The 19,842-nt window shown below is 49.7% G+C and overlaps 1 protein-coding gene across 1 annotated transcript in view; it reads right to left on the bottom strand.

The window, feature by feature from the left end:
• Positions 1–19,842, bottom strand: part of LOC139242930 (uncharacterized) — a 182,256-nt gene that overhangs the window by 51,700 nt on the left and 110,714 nt on the right.

The following is a 19,842-nucleotide window of genomic DNA, read 5'->3' as shown; positions in this document are numbered from 1 at the left end:
GTCCACTCCCTACAGCGAAGGCCTGGTCATTTCGAATATAAACAGAAAAGAAACGGTCACAATTGCGACACCTGGTTGACCCAATGCATACTTCTCCACAGTCAGAAAAACACACTGCTCTCAGCTAATTACATATCCAAGTTACTACTGTCCCTTTAACACCACGTGCTTCAACGTTACAAACAAGTCCATTATGTGATACTTTATCAAATGGCTTTTGAAAGTTCATTAACAACACATCTACTGCACTAACCTCAACACTGAGACCTCATTTACTCTAAAAACACACAATTCAATGTGACTGTGTTCAGAGACAGAAACTGATCTTATTTCATGTCCCACTGCAGGACCTCCTGCTGGATAATTGTGCTCGGTGGTCAGACTCTCCCAATCTCATTCTCATCATTTCCTGCCTTACCTTTAATCTTTGTGTACTGTCTACAGGACCAGTGTGTATCTGAGTCAATGGGACTCTCTCTGACCTTTCCCCCCAGGACCAGTGTGTGTGAGAGTCAATGGGACTCTCTCTGACCTTTCCCCCCAGGACCAGTGTGTGTCTGAGTCATGGGACTCTCTCTGACCTTTCTCCCCTGTGGATCCATGGAAGCTTTGTGAATCGGAAGAGGTCTCTGTCTTTGGTGCTCTCACAATCCTGGGCTGGTCCACCTGCTGTTGTTCCTCAGTCTACAATCCCGGTTTACTTCCACCTCTGGAACATCTCAATCACTCCGTCATACACCAGGAGGTCTAATTATGGCAGGGCAGAAAATGAGACAAATATTAACGGTGTGAAGTCGAATGTAATGTGTACATTTCTAACGCTTAATAATACTGAAAGTTCAGGGTTGAGTATTTCTGTAGGATTTTGTCATTTGCCTCAGATCCCCAGCAAGCTCACTGAAGCATCACACAAATCACCAGAGTTGTTGACAAAACTGCGGAATTTACTGTCTATTTTTTAGACAAACCGGCGCTGTGTGATCTGACTCAGTCCATCCTCCCCGGGTTACACACTGTCTGATCTCACTGGGCCCGGCCCCGGGTTACACACTGTCTGATCTCACTGGGCCCACCCCCGGGTTACACACTGTCTGATCTCACTGGGCCCACCCCCGGGTTACAGTGTCTGATCTCACTGGGCCCACCCCCGGGTTACACACTGTCTGATCTCACTGGGCCCACCCCCGGGTTACACACTGTCTGATCTCACTGGGCCCACCCCCGGGTTACACACTGTCTGATCTCACTGGGCCCACCCCCGGGTTACACACTGTCTGATCTCACTGGGCCCACCCCCGGGTTACACACTGTCTGATCTCACTGGGCCCACACCCAGGTTACACACTGTCTGATCTCACTGGGCCCACCCCCGGGTTACACACTGTCTGATCTCACTGGGCCCACCCCCGGGTTACACACTGTCTGATCTCACTGGGCCCACCCCCGGGTTACACACTGTCTGATCTCACTGGGCCCACCCCCGGGTTACACACTGTCTGATCTCACTGGGCCCACCCCCGGGTTACACACTGTCTGATCTCACTGGGTCCACCCCCGGGTTACACACTGTCTGATCTCACTGGGCCCACCTTCGGGTTACACACTGTCTGATCTCACTGGGCCCACCCCCGGGTTACCCACTGTCTGATCTCACTGGGCCCACCCCCGGGTTACACACTGTCTGATCTCACTGGGCCCACCCCGGGTTACACACTGGCTTTTGAAAGTTCATACACACATCTACTGCACTAACCTCAATACTGTGATACTTTATTTACTCTAAAAACACACAATTCAATGTGACTGTGTGTTCAGAGACAGAAACTGATCTTATTTCATGTTCCACTGCACGACCTCCTGCTGGATAATTATGCTCGGTGGTCAGACTTTTCCAGTCTCATCATTTCCTGCCTTACTTTATAATCTTTGTGTACTGCCGACAGGACCAGTGTGTGTCTGAGTCAATGGGACTCTCTCTGACCTTTCCCCCCAGTCCATCTCCAGTGTGTATCTGAGTCAATGGGACTCTCTCTGACCTTTCTCCCCAGTCCATCTCCAGTGTGTACCTGAGTCAATGGGACTTTCTCTGACCTTTGCCCCCAGCACCATTGTGTGTCTGAGTCAATGGGACTCTCTCTGACCTTTCCCCCCAGCACCAGTGTGTGTCTGAGTCAATGGGACTCTCTCTGACCTTTCGCCCCTGTTGATCTATGGAAGCTCCTTGAATCAGAAGAGTTCTCTGTGTTTGGTGCTCTCACAATCCTGGGCTGGTCCACCTGCCGTTGTTCATCAGTCTACAATCCCCGTTTACTTCCACCTCTGGAACATCTCAATCACTCCGTCATACACCAGGAGGTCTAATTATGGCAGGGCAGAAAATGAGACAAATATTAACGGTGTGAAGTCGAATGTAATGTGTACATTTCTAACGCTTAATAATACTGAAAGTTCAGGGTTGAGTATTTCTGTAGGATTTTGTCATTTGCCTCAGATCCCCAGCAAGCTCACTGAAGCATCACACAAATCACCAGAGTTGTTGACAAAACTGCGGAATTTACTGTCTATTGTTTAGACAAACCTGCACTGTGTGATCTGACGAAGCCCATCCTCCCCAGGTTACACACTGTCTGATCTCACTGGGCCCACCCCCGGGTTACACACTGTCTGATCTCACTGGGCCCACCCCCGGGTTACACACTGTCTGATCTCACTGGGCCCAAACCCGGGTTACACACTGTCTGATCTCACTGAGCCCAAACCCGGGTTACACACTGTCTGATCTCACTGGGCCCACCCCCGGGTTACACACTGTCTGATCTCACTGGGCCCACGCCCGGGTTACACACTGTCTGATCTCACTGGGTCCACCCGGGTTACACACTGGCTTTTGAAAGTTCATACACACATCTACTGCACTAACCTCAACACTGATACTTTATTTACTCTAAAAAACACACAATTCAATGTGACTGTGTGTTGAGACAGAAACTGATCTTATTTCATGTTCCACTGCACGACCTCCTGCTGGATAATTATGCTCGTTGGTCAGACTTTCCCAGTCTCATCATTTCCTGCCTTACTTTATAATCTTTGTGTACTGCCGACAGGACCAGTGTGTGTCTCAGTAAATGGGACTCTCTCTGACCTTTCCCCCCAGGACCAGTGTGTATCTGAGTCAATGGGACTCTCTCTGACCTTTGCCCCCAGGACCAGTGTGTATCTGAGTCAATGGAACTCTCTCTGACCTTTGCCCCCAGGACCAGTCTGTGTCTGAGTAAATGGGACTCTCGCTGACCTTTCCCCCCAGGACCAGTGTGTATCTGAGTCAATGGGACTCTCTCTGACCTTTCGCCCCTGTTGATCTATGGAAGCTCCTTGAATCAGAAGAGTTCTCTGTCTTTGGTGCTCTCACAATCCTGGGCTGGTCCACCTGCCGTTGTTCCTCAGTCTACAATCCCCGTTTACTTCCACCTCGGGAACATCTCAATCACTCCGTCATACACCAGGAGGTCTAATTATGGCAGGGCAGAAAATGAGACAAATATTAACGGTGTGAAGTCTAATGTAATGTATACATTTCTAACACTTAATAATAATACTGAAAGTTCAGGGTTGAGTATTTCTGTCGGATTTTGTCATTTGCCTCAGATCCCCGGCAAGCTCACTGAAGCATCACACAAATCACCAGAGTTGTTGACAAAACTGCGGAATTTACTGTCTATTGTTTAGACAAACCGGCGCTGTGTGATCTGACATAGCCCATCCTCCCCAGGTTACACACGGTCTGATCTCACTGGGCCCACCCCCGGGTTACACACTGTCTGATCTCACTGGGCCCACCCCCGGGTTACACACTGTCTGATCTCACTGGGCCCACCCCCGGGTTACACACTGTCTGATCTCACTGGGCCCACACCCGGGTTACACACTGTCTGATCTCACTGGGCCCACCCCCGGGTTACACACTGTCTGATCTCACTGGGCCCACCCCCGGGTTACACACTGTCTGATCTCACTGGGTCCACCCCCGGGTTACACACTGTCTGATCTCACTGGGCCCACCCCCGGGTTACACAGTGTCTGATCTCACTGGGCCCACCCCCGGGTTACACACTGTCTGATCTCACTGGGCCCACCCCCGGGTTACACACTGTCTGATCTCACTGGGCCCACCCCCGGGTTACACACTGTCTGATCTCACTGGGCCCACCCCCGGGTTACACACTGTCTGATCTCACTGGGCCCACCCCCAGGTTACACACTATCTGATCTCACTGGGCCCACCGCCGGGTTACACACTGTCTGATATCACTGGGCCCACCGCCGGGTTACACACTGTCTGATCTCACTGGGCCCACCCCCGGGTTACACACTGTCTGATCTCACTCTGCCCACCCCCGGGTTACACTGTCTCATCTCACTGGGCCCACCCCCGGGTTGCACACTGTCTGATCTCACTGGGCCCAGACCCAGGTTACACACTGTCTGATCTCACTGGGCCCAGCCCCGGGTTACACACTGTCTGATTACACTGGGCCCACCCCCGGGTTACACACTGTCTGATCTCACTGGGCCCACCCCCGGGTTACACAGTGTCTGATCTCACTGGGCCCACCCCCGGGTTGCACACTGTCTGATCTCACTGGGCCCACCCCCGGGTTACACACTGTCTGATCTCACTGAGCCCTCTCGATCCAGTGTCACCTCTCTCACCATTGACACATCGCTTCTGTTATCCCAAGTTCACCTGCCATCTATTACATCAGAATGGGTACGGTTTATACTGTCTCCCCTTGGTCCTCAGATTCTGACCATGATCAGCCCCACACCAGCAGCACCAACAACACACCGACCTTCTCTGCAATCACCTGATGCTGCACAGGACACAGGGTATCAGCACCCGACCACATTGCTGCCCGGGAGATCAGGGATGGTCTCACCATGGTCAGATGTACTTCATTTGATGCTGTACACCCTGGCTGTCACACGATACACCAGGTTAGCACCACCCCTCACCAACAACATAAAGCACCCCGACAATGCCCAAACCATTCCTTTCAACATTGCAGGGGTACCATTATGTCTCACCATTCATTGCAACTCACTCAGCCACTTCCAAAGGTGCACACAGGTCTGCCCAAGCACAGAAAATGTTGACAATATAGATTTCAATGCTTGCCAGTGTATTAACAGAAACTTCAGGTAAACATCGGCTAAAAGACCCAAGTGCTTACTGTTGTGTGTTGTTGGTTGGTGTGATTGGAGAAGGATGAGGGTGAGTGTAAGGGGTGGTGAGTGAGATGGGGATGTGATAATGTAGATAGAGAGGGATGGGTGGAGGTGCAAGATAAGTTGGTGTGAGTAAGTATGTGCAGGAGTAGGGTAGGGAAGGCAGAGTGATGGGGATGTAATGAGTAGCACAGCAGGATGAGCTTGTATCCGAGGGTCTTGAGAAGTAACAGCAGGGATTGTGGGTGCATTGGTTGTAATTTACCAAAATTCCCTGGATTCTGGAGAGGTCCCACCAGATTGGAAAACTGCAAATGTAACACCCCTATTTAAAAAAGGAGGCAGACAAAAAGCAGGAAACTATAGATCAGTTAGCCTAACATCTGTGGATGGGAAAATATTGGAGTCCATTATTAAAGAAGCAGTAGCAGGACATTTGGAAAAGCAAAATTCGGTCAGGCACAGTCAGCATGGATTTATGAAGGGGAAGTCATGTTTGACAATTTGCTGGAGTTCTTTGAGGATGTAACGAACAGGGTGGATAAAGGGGAACCAGTGGATGTGGTGTACTTGGACTTCCAGAAGGCATTTGGCAAGGTGCCACACAAAAGGTTGCTGCACAAGATAAAAGTTCACGGGGTTGGGGGTAATATATTAGCATAGAGAGAGGATTGGCTAACAGAACAAAAAGTCGGGATAAATGGTTCATTCTCTAGTTGGCAATCAGTAACTAGTGGGGTGCCGCAGGGATCAGTGCTGGGTCCCCAACTATTTACAATCTATATTAACGACTTGGAAGAAGGGACTGAGTGTAACGTAGTCAAGTTTGCTGACGATACAAAGATGGGAGGAAAAGCAATATGTGAGGAGGGCACAAAAAATCTGCAAAAGGATATAGACAGGCTCAGTGAGTAGGCAAAAATTTGGCAGATGGAGTATAATGTTGGAAAGTGTGAGGCAGAAAAAAAATCAAAGAGCAAGTTATTATTTAAATGGAGAAAGATTGCAAAGTGCCACAGTACAGTGGGACCTGGGGGTACTTGTGCATGAAACACAAAAGGATAGTATGCAGGTACAGCAAGTGATCAAGAAGGGCCAATGGTATCTTTGCCTTTATTGCGAAGGGGATGGAGTATAAAAGCAGGGAAGACTTGCTACAGCTATATAAGGTATTGGTGAGGCCACACCTGGAATACTGCGTGCAGTTTTGGTTTCCATATTTACGAAAGGATATACTTGCTTTGGAGGCAGTTCAGAGAAGGTTCACTAGGTTGATTCCGGGGATGAGGGGTTTGACTTATGAGGAAAGATTGAGTAGGTTGGGCCTCTACTCTTTGGAATTCAGAAGAATGTGAGGTGATCTGGTTGAAATGTATAAGATTATGAGGGGGCTTGACAAGGTGGATGCAGAGAGGATGTTTCCACTGATGGGGGAGACTAGAACTAGAGGGCATGATCTTAAAAAAAGGGGCCACCCATTTAAAACAGAGATGAGGAGGAATTTCTTCTCTAAGAGGGTTGTAAATCTGTGGAATTCGCTGCCTCAGGGCTGTGGAAGCTGGGACATTGAATACATTTAAGGCAGAAATAGACAGTTTCTTAAACGATAAGGGGATAAAGGGTGATGGGGAGAGGGCGGGGAAGTGGAGCCGAGTCCATGATCAGATCCGCCACGATCTTATTGAATGGAGGAGCAGGCTCGAGGGGCCGTATGGCCTACTCCTGCTCCTATTTCTGATGAGGATCAGTTTGGCTTTGCAGTAAAGTTTTGTGATCCACTGAGATCATTGAAAGGTTTGCACCACTGCAGCCAGGTCCTCCTGACTACATCCCTGCTTGTGTAATGTGCACCCAGGCTGCAATTGGTCTCCTGGGGAGGTCTCTTCCGCCCATGGGAAGGGAAGAGAACCTCCCTGTGTGCTGTGAATCCCTCCATAGCCATATGGAAGGAGTGCTGGGAGAGCAAGGGTGCAGCGGTGCACCTCTGTACAGAGCTGGTCAGTGTTTGCAGCAGCTCACTGACAGCACAACTGTGAACAATAATTTGCGCACGGTCCCTTTAAGGGAACCAGCTGATGCCGCATCACCAGACCCACTTCTTCCAATTGGGAAAGAACCGCAATGGGCGGGGCTTAACACGGCCAATCAGGGAAGAATTTCACAGAGCGGGCTGGAACCGTACATGAGATGGGCACCCACCACCGACCCCGGTCACACCGGACCCACCCAGGTGAGGAATCCCGGCCCAAAACTGGGTATTAATTTACTGATGTACTTTCAGTGATTGCTGTAATATCAGAGAGAGAATATATCCGATCCAGGGTTTGATTCAATTTGTTTCTCTGTTTGTGTTTAGACTGAGTTACAATAAACTGGGAGATTCAGGAGTGAAGCTGCTGTCTCCGGCTCGGAGGGACCTGGACTGTAAAATACAGGAACTGTGGTAAGTACCAGACTGTGAGATTGTGTTTATAATAACTGGATGTCTGACACTGAACATTATTATTAGTATCAGTAATAGTGTTATTAATAAACACTGGGGATTTAAACTGATTCCTGTTATTTCTCTCTCTGATCCACAGGTTGTGTGCTGTCGGTCTCAGATTCTGGTGTAGAGAATCTCGTCTCCGCTCTCAGTACAAACCGCTCATTGACGGTTCTGGGCCTGGGAGCAAATTACTTCACAGACCGATCTTACCCCGCTCTCCGTCACCTCATACTGACCTGCAGGAGTCTGGAGCGGATCTGGTGAGTGTTTGTGTTAATGTTTAATGTAATAAAATATAAATAAGTTCAGTCACTATTTAAGAGTAATATTTGACCAATTAACATTGAAATATATTAACCCAGTCTCCCTGTTATTTACACTGTTGTTCAATCTGTTTATTTCCTGTTTAATCTTTAATCTGTTTCAGGCTGAAGGGGAATCAGTTCAGTTCAACCGGACAGAGACACCTGGAGTCGCTGCAGGAATCCAGACCTGGACTGAGTGTGGATGTGTGAACATTTCACTATGACCATCACTGCTCTCACTGTGTGAACATTTCACTGTATGACCATCACTGCTCTCATTTGAGCATTTGGGCCGATTTTTGGCCCCTCCCCTTTAACCCTTTGCGCTCCAGGTTTAAATCCTACCGGCCCTTTAACGGTTTCCCGCTCGAGCTGAGCGAGCGTCATCTCCCATTGTGACATCAGAGGCCCCGCCCCAGGGTCACGTGACTCAGCCACCACAGCGCTGCTTCTGCAGGATATCCGAGGCTGAATGTTCCCAGTGGGGTGTGGATATCTGAACGGAATATATGGAATTAAGGACAGTAAGGTAAACGGGATATATGAAAATGTATAATCCATGGAAGAATAGCTGGGAGCATGTCAGATTGCAAATAGTGCAACATCAGCATAGCTAACAATCTGTCTCAAGGTTTCAAGTCACTAATCCTGCTAATACCATCTAATTGTAACATAAAATAAATCTGCAGAATTGCAAGGTCTCAGTTAGTAGTCACACCACTAGATTGAAACATTTAGAGGCAATACTTGAGCTTTCAAGAAAAAAACATCTCATATAGATTGACTAATGAGAGGCTGAGTTAGACTGTCAATCCAATTGTATTCTGTTATCTGATTTCAAAACTGTATAACTTGACGCTTTACGATGTAACTTCACCTATCCGTAGGGAGTGTGTACGCTCTATCCAGAGAGTATATCTTCTGTCTGATAGGTCTTACTGGCCGGTAATAAAGACTGCTTTGTTCAAAGCACAAGAGGTATTCGACTCAGTAATTTTACTGAACCAGATTGAAGTAAAAGAATCCGAGCGTCATCTCCCATTGTGACATCAGAGGCCCCGCCCCAGGGTCACGTGACTCAGCCACCACAGCGCTGCTTCTGCAGGATATCCGAGGCTGAATGTTCCCCAATGGGGCACTGGGGAAATGCAGACAGGAAGGGCCCAGGGTGTGGCTCAATCTGGGCTGCAGTGGGACACTGACAATTGTGCTCAGTATTCCTAGGGGTCTCCCCCAGTGAGGAATCAGACTGTGTAACAAGTGTCCCGACAACCCTCTGCGATCTTCCCACTCCTCTTGACCTCTTGCACTTTCTCGATTTCCATTTCTCCCCATTGGCGCCCATGACTTCAGCTGTCAAGGTCCTAAATTCTGGAATTCCCTCCCTAAACCTATTCACAGCTCTAACTCTCTCTCATCCTTCTTAAAACGTACCTCTTTCACTATACTTTGTCATCTGTCCTGACATCTAATTATGTGACGCGGTGTCAAAGTTTGTCTGATTATTGCCTTGTGTTGTTTCGTTAATAAAATTCCACCACTTCTGCTTGAGCCGAGTCTCCCCATTATTTTATAAAAACTGGCTTCATTATTTGAATATTTTAAATAAAGGTTGCACAAGAGTACATGCCACCTTCTCCAAACAACACTATAGACGCAAAGTGTCCGTCTATTGATCCGGGTGGGTTTTATGCGGGAGCCTGGATATGCAATTTACACAAGATGGCAAGACTGGGTGTAAGCAAAAGAGCGCAACAGGGACTCTGAAAATGCTGGCCCACAGGCAACGGAAAATGGTCCCCATATACCTGTCGTAAAATGGCCCCCATGGACCTGCAACAATCATACAGCCCATTGGGCCCATCCTGCCTGTGCCGGCTCTGTGAAAGAGCGATCCAATTATTCCCTCTCTCTCCCCATAGCCCTGCAAACTGTTTCTTTACAAGTACAATCTGCTTCCACCACCCTTTCAGGCACTGCTTTCCAGACCATAATAACTTGCTGCATAAAAAAAATCTTCCTCTACTCCACTCTGGTTATTTTGCCAATAATTTTAAACCTGTCCTTTGGTTACGCACCCTCCTGGCACTGGGAATAGTCTCTCCCAATTTACTCCATCAAAACCCCTCAAATGGCCTCCATGTTCCCTCAACATTGGCACATTTCTCCCAAACACAAGCGTTATGTTGCAATTGCCATCCACGGATTTACATTTCTGACCATAAATTTCCTCAACTGGGTGCATGATGAGCAGGGGCTAACATCATTTTACAGCATTGCACTAGTTTAACCCCAGATTTTAACCTCTTTATTCACAAGGGCCACAATTGAATAGATACTTGTTAATCCAAGATAACAAACCAGGGCCCAGAGAGGGAATTAAACCCCAGGTAATAAACAGTCAGAACTCACAAGGGCCCCTATGGGTACAACCTGTGGCGGAGGTCTTGTTCAGTCCCCTCTGGATGGGGTATCAGTCGATCCCCTCTGGAGGTGGGGGGTTCTCTGTCCCCTCTGGAGGAGGCCTTGGTCAGTCCCCTCTGGAGGTGGTGTTGGTCACTCCCCTCTGGAGGGGGTCACGTCTAAATGTTAACCATTTAGAACTAGAATGATCAAGGCCAAAATGATCAATCAATAAGATAAAGGTATGTAGCATATACCATTTCTTATCATTGTGTAAAGCCAAGCTCAGTATAATTCTGCGTGACATGGCCTGTATAATTGTTCTCAGAGAAGTGATTCCTGCCACAGAGGGGGAGGGGGGGATAGAGATATCGAAGGTCAAAAGCAGCAGACTCAATATGATCTAGTGTGAGATTGAAACAGCTGCAGATTTTCACAGCATTTGAATGGGAGGGAAAGGGTATAAAGTAACAGCTCTTCCACCAGGGAGGCAGCACAAATCAAGGCTACAAGAAAGAATCTTCAAAAAGGAAAAAAGGATAAGGAGTCACACACCAATCCCCAGCCTCTTGTGGTCCTGAGCCCCACACCCACTCACCAATCCCCAGCCCCTTGTGGTCCTGAGCCCCACACCCACTCACCAATCCCCAGCCCCTTGTGGTCCTGAGCCCCACACCCACTCACCAATCTCCAGCCCCTTGTGGTCCTGAGGCCCACACCCACTCACCAATCCCCAGCCCCTTGTGGTCCTGAGCCCCACCCACTCACCAATCCCCAGCCCCCTTGTGGTCCTGAGCCCCACACCCACTCACCAATCCCCAGCCCCTTGTGGTCCTGAGGCCCACACCCACTCACCAATCCCCAGCCCCTTGTGGTCCTGAGCCCCACACCCACTCACCAATCCCCAGCCCCTTGTGGTCCTGAGCCCCACACCCACTCACCAATCCCCAGCCCCCTGTGGTCCTGAGCCCCACACCCACACCAATCCCCAGCCCCTTGTGGTCCTGAGCCCCACACCCACTCACCAATCCCCAGCCCCTTGTGGTCCTGAGCCCCACACCCACTCACCAATCCACAGCCCCTTGTGGTCCTGAGCCCCACACCCACTCACCAATCTCCAGCCCCTTGTGGTCCTGAGGCCCACACCCACTCACCAATCCCCAGCCCCTTGTGGTCCTGAGCCCCACACCCACTCACCAATCCCCAGCCCCCTTGTGGTCCTGAGCCCCACACCCACTCACCAATCCCCAGCCCCCTTGTGGTCCTGAGCCCCACACCCACTCACCAATCCCCAGCCCCCTTGTGGTCCTGAGCCCCACACCCACTCACCAATCCCCAGCCCCCTTGTGGTCCTGAGCCCCACACCCACTCACCAATCCCCAGCCCCCTTGTGGTCCTGAGCCCCACACCCACTCACCAATCCCCAGCCCCCTTGTGGTCCTGAGCCCCACACCCACTCACCAATCCCCAGCCCCTTGTGGTCCTGAGGCCCACACACACTCACCAATCCCCAGCCCCCTTGTGGTCCTGAGCCCCACACCCACTCACCAATCCCCAGCCCCCTTGTGGTCCTGAGCCCCACACCCACTCACCAATCCCCAGCCCCCTTGTGGTCCTGAGCCCCACACCCACTCACCAATCCCCAGCCCCTTGTGGTCCTGAGGCCCACACACAGCAGCCGGGCGGGAGGGACCCGGCTCTGCAACACAAGCCGCGCCCGTTTAAATTCACAGTCCACCGCAAAGCGCCATGATATTGAAAAGCGATATTCCATTGCACATGACTGTTAGATACCAGTGTGATATTGAAAAGGACGATTATATTGTAAAGTGCTGTTCCATTGCAAATTACTTCAATACGACAAAGCCTATTCCACTCCCCGGCCCTTTACCCCTCGCCCGACAAGGTTTGTTTTTCCTTCAGGTACTTATCTAATTCCCTTTGGAAGGCCACGATGTAGTACATTGCTGATCAAACTCACTCGCAGCGTAAAGAAGCTCTGTCCTTTCTCACCCTTCCCAGACTGCGCTCCCACGAGCGGGACACAATCCTCCAGTCACAGACTCCTCATATAGCGGCCGTGCATCTTCCAGCAGGAGCTGACATAGCGGGGACTTTCTCCACTCTCTGGAATCACGGCCCACTCCTTTATATTCCTGGCTGGAGCCCACCCAGGACACACCCGCCCAGTCTCCAGCTGCCTTTCTTTCCCTCGTGTTTTGCTTTCTCTCAGTGACACCTCAGGCAGAGAGAGAGAGAGAGAAAAAGCTGACAGACAATATATTCAGCTCAGGCAACTCAGTGACCGCTGCATAAATTAACCACCCACTGGCTGAGTGCTGCCGTCCTACTGGCTGCACACGGGAGTGACAGCCCCTTGCACCAATCGCAATGCCGCTCCCCCACAGAGCTCCGCCCAGAGGACTGCAGAAGGAAGCGCGCGCGGGGCGGGGAGTGGGGGGAGTGGGTCACGTGGCTCCTGATTTGAACCGTGCGGCGGTTGAACGGTCGCGCCGCGAGCCCGGCAGCGCGCGGGACATGGCCCCGCCCACCGTGTGTGAGGTCAGGGCCCCGCCCACACAGCCCCTGAGCCCAGCAGCGGGAATGCTGCAATGTGAGAGAATAAAGAGACAAGGTGCTGGGAACAGTCAGCCTGAGAGCTCAGGCAGTGTGTGTGGGGGGACAGAGAGAGAATGGAGCTGAGGGAAGATCATTGTCATTGGCCTGACATTCAGGGCCACGGCCCTTGACCTGCTGCTGGGGGCAGTGCAGCTGGAAGATTGAGTGACAATATACAGCACTCTTTCCTCAGCTTCATTCTCCCCAATATGTCAGCTCCTGCTGGAAGATGCACGGCCGGTATATGAGGAGTCTCTGACTGCACACTCTGCACTTATTTCTACTTCAATCTTGTCTTTCTACCAGTAACTCCAGGGCAGCTTCACGTCACACGCGGCTTCACACCGTCAATATTCTGCTCATTTTCTGCCCTGCCATCATCAGATATCCCGGTGAATGGAGGAGCGACTGAGAAAGGGCCGCAGCTGGAAGTAAACCGGGATTGTAGACTGAGGAACAACAGCAGGTGGACCAGCCCAGGATTGTGGGAGCACCAAACACAGAGAACTCTTCCGATTCACAGAGCGTCCATCGATCGACAGGGGAGCAAGGTCAGAGAGAGTCCCATTGACTCAGGTACACACTGGTCCTGGGGGGCAAAGGTCAGAGAGAGTCCCATTGACTCAGGTACACACTGGTCCTGGGGGGCAAAGGTCAGAGAGAGTCCCATTGACTCAGGTACACACTGGTCCTGGGGGGCAAAGGTCAGAGAGAGTCCCATTGACTCAGGTACACACTGGTCCTGGGGGGCAAAGGTCAGAGAGAGTCCCATTGACTCAGGTACACACTGGTCCTGGGGGGCAAAGGTCAGAGAGAGTCCCATTGACTCAGATACACACTGGTCCTGGGGGGCAAAGGTCAGAGAGAGTCCCATTAACTCAGGTACACACTGGTCCTGGGGGGCAAAGGTCAGAGAGTGTCCCATTTACTCAGGTACACACTGGTCCTGGGGGGCAAAGGTCAGAGAGAGTCCCATTGACTCAGGTACACACTGGTCCTGGGGGCAAAGGTCAGACAGAGTCCCATTGACTCAGGTACACACTGGTCCTGGGGGGCAAAGGTCAGAGAGAGTCCCATTGACTCAGGTACACACTGGTCCTGGGGGCAAAGGTCAGAGAGAGTCCCATTGACTCAGGTACACACTGGTCCTGGGGGCAAAGGTCAGAGAGAGTCCCATTGACTCAGGTACACACTGGTCCTGGGGGGCAAAGGTCAGAGAGAGTCCCATTGACTCAGGTACACACTGGTTCTGGGGGGCAAAGGTCAGAGAGAGTCCCATTGACTCAGGTACACACTGGTCCTGGGGGCAAAGGTCAGAGGGAGTCCCATTGACTCAGGTACCACACTGGTCCTGGGGGCAAAGGTCAGAGAGAGTCCCATTGACTCAGGTACACACTGGTCCTGGGGGGCAAAGGTCAGAGAGAGTCCCATTGACTCAGGTACACACTGGTCCTGGGGGCAAAGGTCAGAGAGAGTCCCATTGACTCAGGTACACACTGGTCCTGGGGGGCAAAGGTCAGAGAGAGTCCCATTGACTCAGGTACACACTGGTCCTGGGGGCAAAGGTCAGAGGGAGTCCCATTGACTCAGGTACCACACTGGTCCTGGGGGCAAAGGTCAGAGAGAGTCCCATTGACTCAGGTACACACTGGTCCTGGGGGGCAAAGGTCAGAGAGAGTCCCATTGACTCAGGTGCACACTGGTCCTGGGAGAGTCCCATTAACTCAGGTACAGACTGGTCCTGGGGGCAAAGGTCAGAGAGAGTCCCATTGACTCAGATACACACTGGTCCTGGGGGCAAAGGTCAGAGAGAATCCCATTGACTCAGATACACACTGGTCCTGGGGATAGACTGGGGTGAAAGGTCAGAGAAAGTCCCATTGGCTCAGATACACACTGGTCCTGGGGCAAAGGTCCGAGAGAGTCCCATTGACTCAGATACACACTGGTCCTGGGGGACTGGGGAGAAAGGTCAGAGAGAGTCCCATTGACTCAGGTACCACACTGGTCCTGGGGGCAAAGGTCAGAGAGAGTCCCATTGACTCAGGTACACACTGGTCCTGGGGAGAAAGGTCAGAGAGCGTCCCATTGACTCAGGTACACACTGGTCCTGGGGGCAAAGGTCAGAGAGAGTCCCATTGACTCAGGTACACACTGGTCCTGGGGGCAAAGGTCAGAGAGAGTCCCATTGACTCAGGTACACACTGGTCCTGGGGGCAAAGGTCAGAGAGAGTCCCATTGACTCAGGGACACACTGGTCCTGGGGGAAAAGGTCAGAGAGAGTCCCATTGACTCAGGTACACACTGGTCCTGGGGGGCAAAGGTCAGAGAGAGTCCCATTGACTCATGTGCACACTGGTCCTGGGGGCAAAGGTCAGAGAGAGTCCCATTGACTCAGGTACACACTGGTCCTGGGGGCAAAGGTCAGAGAGAGTCCCATTGATTCAGGTACATACTGGTCCTGGGGGCATAGGTCAGAGAGAGTCCCATTGACTCAGGTACACACTGGTCCTGGGGGCAAAGTTCAGAGAGAGTCCCATTGACTCAGTTACACACTGGTCCTGGGGGCAAAAGTCAGAGAGAGTCCCATTGACTCAGGTACACACTGGTCCTGGGGGCAAAGGTCAGAGAGAGTCCCATTGACTCAGATACACACTGGTCCTGGGGGCAAAGGTCAGAGAGAGTCCCATTGACTCAGATACACACTGGTCCTGGGGGAAAAGGTCAGAGAGAGCCCCATTGACTCAGATACAGACTGGTCCAGGGGGGAAAGGTCAGGGAGAGTCCCATTGACTCAGATACACACTGGTCAGGGGGCAAAGGTCAGAGAGAATTCCATTGACTCAGATACACACTGGTCCTGGGGATAGACTGGGGAGAAAGGTCAAAGGCAGTCCCATTGGCTCAGATACACGCTGGTCCTGGGGGCAAAGGTCAGAGAGAGTCCCATTGACTCAGATACACACTGGTCCTGGGGGCAAAGCTCAGAGAGAGTCCCATTGACTCAGATGCAGACTGGTCCTGGGGGGAAAGGTCAGGGAGAGTCCCATTGACTCAGATACACACTGGTCCTGAGGGGAAAGGTCAGAGAGAGTCCCATTGATTCAGATACACACTGGTCCTGGGGGCAAAGGTCAGAGAGAATCCCATTGACTCAGATACACACTGGTCCTGGGGATAGACTGGGGAGAAAGGTCAGAGGCAGTTCCATTGGCTCAGATACACGCTGGTCCTGGGGGCAAAGGTCAGAGAGAGTCCCATTGACTCAGATACACACTGGTCCTGGGGGCAAAAGTCAGAGAGAGTCCCATTGACTCAGATACACACTGGTCCTGGGGAGAAAGGTCAGAGAGAGCCCCATTGACTCAGGTACACACTGGTCCTGGGGAGAAAGGTCAGAGAGAGCCCCATTGACTCAGATACACACTGGTCCTGGGGAGAAAGGTCAGAGAGAGTCCCATTGACTCAGATACAGACTGTTCCTGGGGACAGAGGAGAAAGGTCAGAGAGAGTCCCAATCTGCGACACTTTATCAATATTTCTTTATCAATATTTTTCTCATTTTCTGTCTCACATAATTGGATCTCAGGTAAATGATGGAGTGATAGAGAAAGTTCTGCAGCTGGTAGTTAATGGGGTTGCAGACTGAGGAACAACAGCAGGTGAACCATCTGTTGCTGAAACCCTTATCTCTGCCTTTGTTTCCTCTGGACTTGATTATTCCAACGTTCTCCTGGCCGGCCTCCCTTCTTATACCCTCCGTAAACTTGCACTCATCCAAAACCCTGCTGCCCGTTTACTAACTGCTCACAAATTAATGCCGGAGAATAACTTCAACTTCTGTTTGGAAAAATTACTGATTCGAGACTGAATCGCTTGCATTTCCAGAGTGGGGAAAGGAAGGGATGCTGACAGATAACGTGGGTGAGCGTGTGTCTGCACATGTACAAGTGGAGAATTGTGATTGTAATACAGCAGCTAAATCTACCAATTATATATTTATGGTGTTTTGAGATTGTGAGACATCTAATGATAATAAAATAAATCAATGTTATGTATCCCCTGACTGAAGGTACACAATTCATTCTACATTCGTGTTAATATCAGTGGAACAGTGTGAAATGTTCTCACCTCCGACAGTGCTTATTGGTCAGGTGCTGACACCATGAGAGATATGGTCAATATATTGAAATAGAAGCAGCAACCAGGACACATCTCCATGAACACACGGACATTGTCACTGCCCATAGAGAACAGAGGAATTACTCCCAGCTCCATGTTGTGTATGTGGATAGATATAATATTCATAAAATGCCATCATTTAATATCACAGCTCAACAAATCAAAAATATTAAACCGTGAATAAAAATAATACAATACCGTCAGATTGTGTAAAACCGAGTGAAGGATTACTTAATCCTTCAATGATCACCCACTCCACATTTCCCTGCAGAATATTCCCTACCTCAGGAATAAGGCTGGTTTGGGCCTGCACTGTAAATCTCACCAATGGGCGCTCCCAGTGCGCAGTCTCGGCCGACGGGAGCCTATCTGGAACTGGGTTGTGGAGATCAGCGGGACTCACTGGATTTCACTGGGCAGCTGTCTGTGTCACACCTGATGTGGAGACTTGATCGTAACACTCGGGAAATGCTCGATCCCAGAGCTAACCGCTGTTGTACTGATGGGGGAGGGACTGGGTATCATGTTTAACAAGGCCACGTTCTCCTCCTCACTTTAATATTTCCCTCTAACCCCTCCTATTATTATATTTATTACAGAGCACCAGAATCTGGGAACACCTGTCACCACCATGGCTGAAGGCCCAAACGGGGGAGAAGGTCCAACATCTTCACCAAAAATGAGAATGGACAGAGGTAGGTTCAGAAATATAATTTCAATATAGTTTCTGTCCTGACAAAGGATCCAGATTCCGTGCAAGAGCCGGAAGCTCACACTGGAAGAGGGAACAGGACAGGAACTGAGTAGAAAGAGGGAAGTGAGTGACCATCCAGAGGGGCATGCAGTCGCAGGCAAAGTTCCCTCTCATTTATTTTTGTACTGAAAGGGCCACACATTCCTTTCAGCTCAACCTTTTTGTCCATGAGGAAATAGTCAAACAACAACGACCACTTAAAAGCATATATACACCAATGCCATTTTGCACCCCACTGTCTCAAATCATGAGACACACAAGGTTTGATATAAGTTTCACTCTTTCTCTTGAAATGAGCCCCAGTGCTTTATTTGCACTTTGATGGCTTTTTTAACCCGTGCTGCTACTTTTAATGATTTGTGAATCTATATCCCTCGATCGCTTTGTATCTCTACTCCAGTTAGATTCTTATTTTACAAGGAGTAGGTAGTGTCCTTATTCTTTCCACCAAAATTTACCACCTCACACTTACTTATATTGAATACATTTGTCACTTTCATGCCCATTCTGCAAGGTTTTTGTGGTAGAATTAATTAAAAGCTTTTAGTTTGTCATGTACAAACTCTTATTTCAAAAGAAATGAGTGTGATATAAAGGAACTGCATAATAATGCATTAACACTCCAGGAACGTCACTCAGTTACACAGTTATACATCGACAACCAATCCAAAAGCCCAAAGTGAGCTGAAAGAGGCATATCTATATGTGAAGTTAGTATTAATTTAAACTATTCAGCGTGTTCGCCCATCTTTCCTGTCACTCCAGCAATGGCAGCAGGAGCAGTGGCTTTCCTTGGCACTGACGTGCTGTAGGTCCACGTAAGTGATTCGAATATTAATCACAATGCAACCAGACAACCAACAAATATAAAGTGTTGTAGTTCTTTAGTTCACAGTATTAAAAACAACTGAACAAAAACGGGTTTCTGTATTTCCAACTTCAATCACGTCCTTTAATTAACTTCTTGAGCCAGCACACTCCCCATGAAACATGTCAGAAATGCAGAAAAACACGTACACAGTTTGTGTCACCGAATTAAAAACAAAAAGCAGGAAAAGCTATGATTTAACAGAAATAAACATTCATTTTTCTTCCGGACAGGAAAACCAATCAGACTGACTGGGAAATGTTTACTATTACGTTGACGGAAGGATATTAATTTATGAATTTAACTTCTAATATTTTTCTCTCAAACATTCGCCACAATATTAATCCCTGCTCTTATCACAAAACATTGAATTATTTTAGATACTTTCCAATTAAATAGTGGGAAACTAACTTCATTGTACTCTCGATTTTTAATCTCCTATTTCAAACATTTGTACCAAATCGAAATTGTTTAATAGAAGTATTTTCTGTGTCTTTTTCAACAAACAAATAGTAGTTCACCTGTGTTGTTCCAAAGTGCAGCCAGCACTCAGTCCCCGGTATCGGACTACATACAGCTGGACCCTCTCTCTGCATCTTTCGCTGTCTCTCTCTCTCTCTCCCTCCCTCTCTCTTTCTCCTCTCTGACTCTGTCCCTGTCTCGCTCTGTTCATATCTCTCTTTCTTTCTCTCTCTCTCTCTCTCTCCCCCCCCCCCAGTCTTCACTCTGTCTCTCGCTCTCTGCTTCTCATTCTACTTCTCTCGGTCCCTATCTCTCTATCCTTATCTATTCCTTTTTCTGTCTCCCCAGTCTCTCTCTCCCCTCCACTCTCTCTCTCTTTTCCTCCCCCCTCTCCCCCGGCCACCAACAGATCCCCTGACCTCCATATGGAAGCATGGCCCAACTGGATACTGTGCATGCGTGTCTCCGGTATTCCACTTCATCATAGGCAGTCCCTCGAAATCAAGGAAGGCTTGCTTCCACTCAAAATGAG

This window comes from Pristiophorus japonicus, unplaced genomic scaffold, assembly GCF_044704955.1.
Source record: "Pristiophorus japonicus isolate sPriJap1 unplaced genomic scaffold, sPriJap1.hap1 HAP1_SCAFFOLD_154, whole genome shotgun sequence".
Classification (NCBI taxonomy): domain Eukaryota; kingdom Metazoa; phylum Chordata; class Chondrichthyes; family Pristiophoridae; genus Pristiophorus; species Pristiophorus japonicus.
Note: the sequence above shows the minus strand (reverse complement) of the source record. Positions and strands in the feature narration are given on the sequence as shown.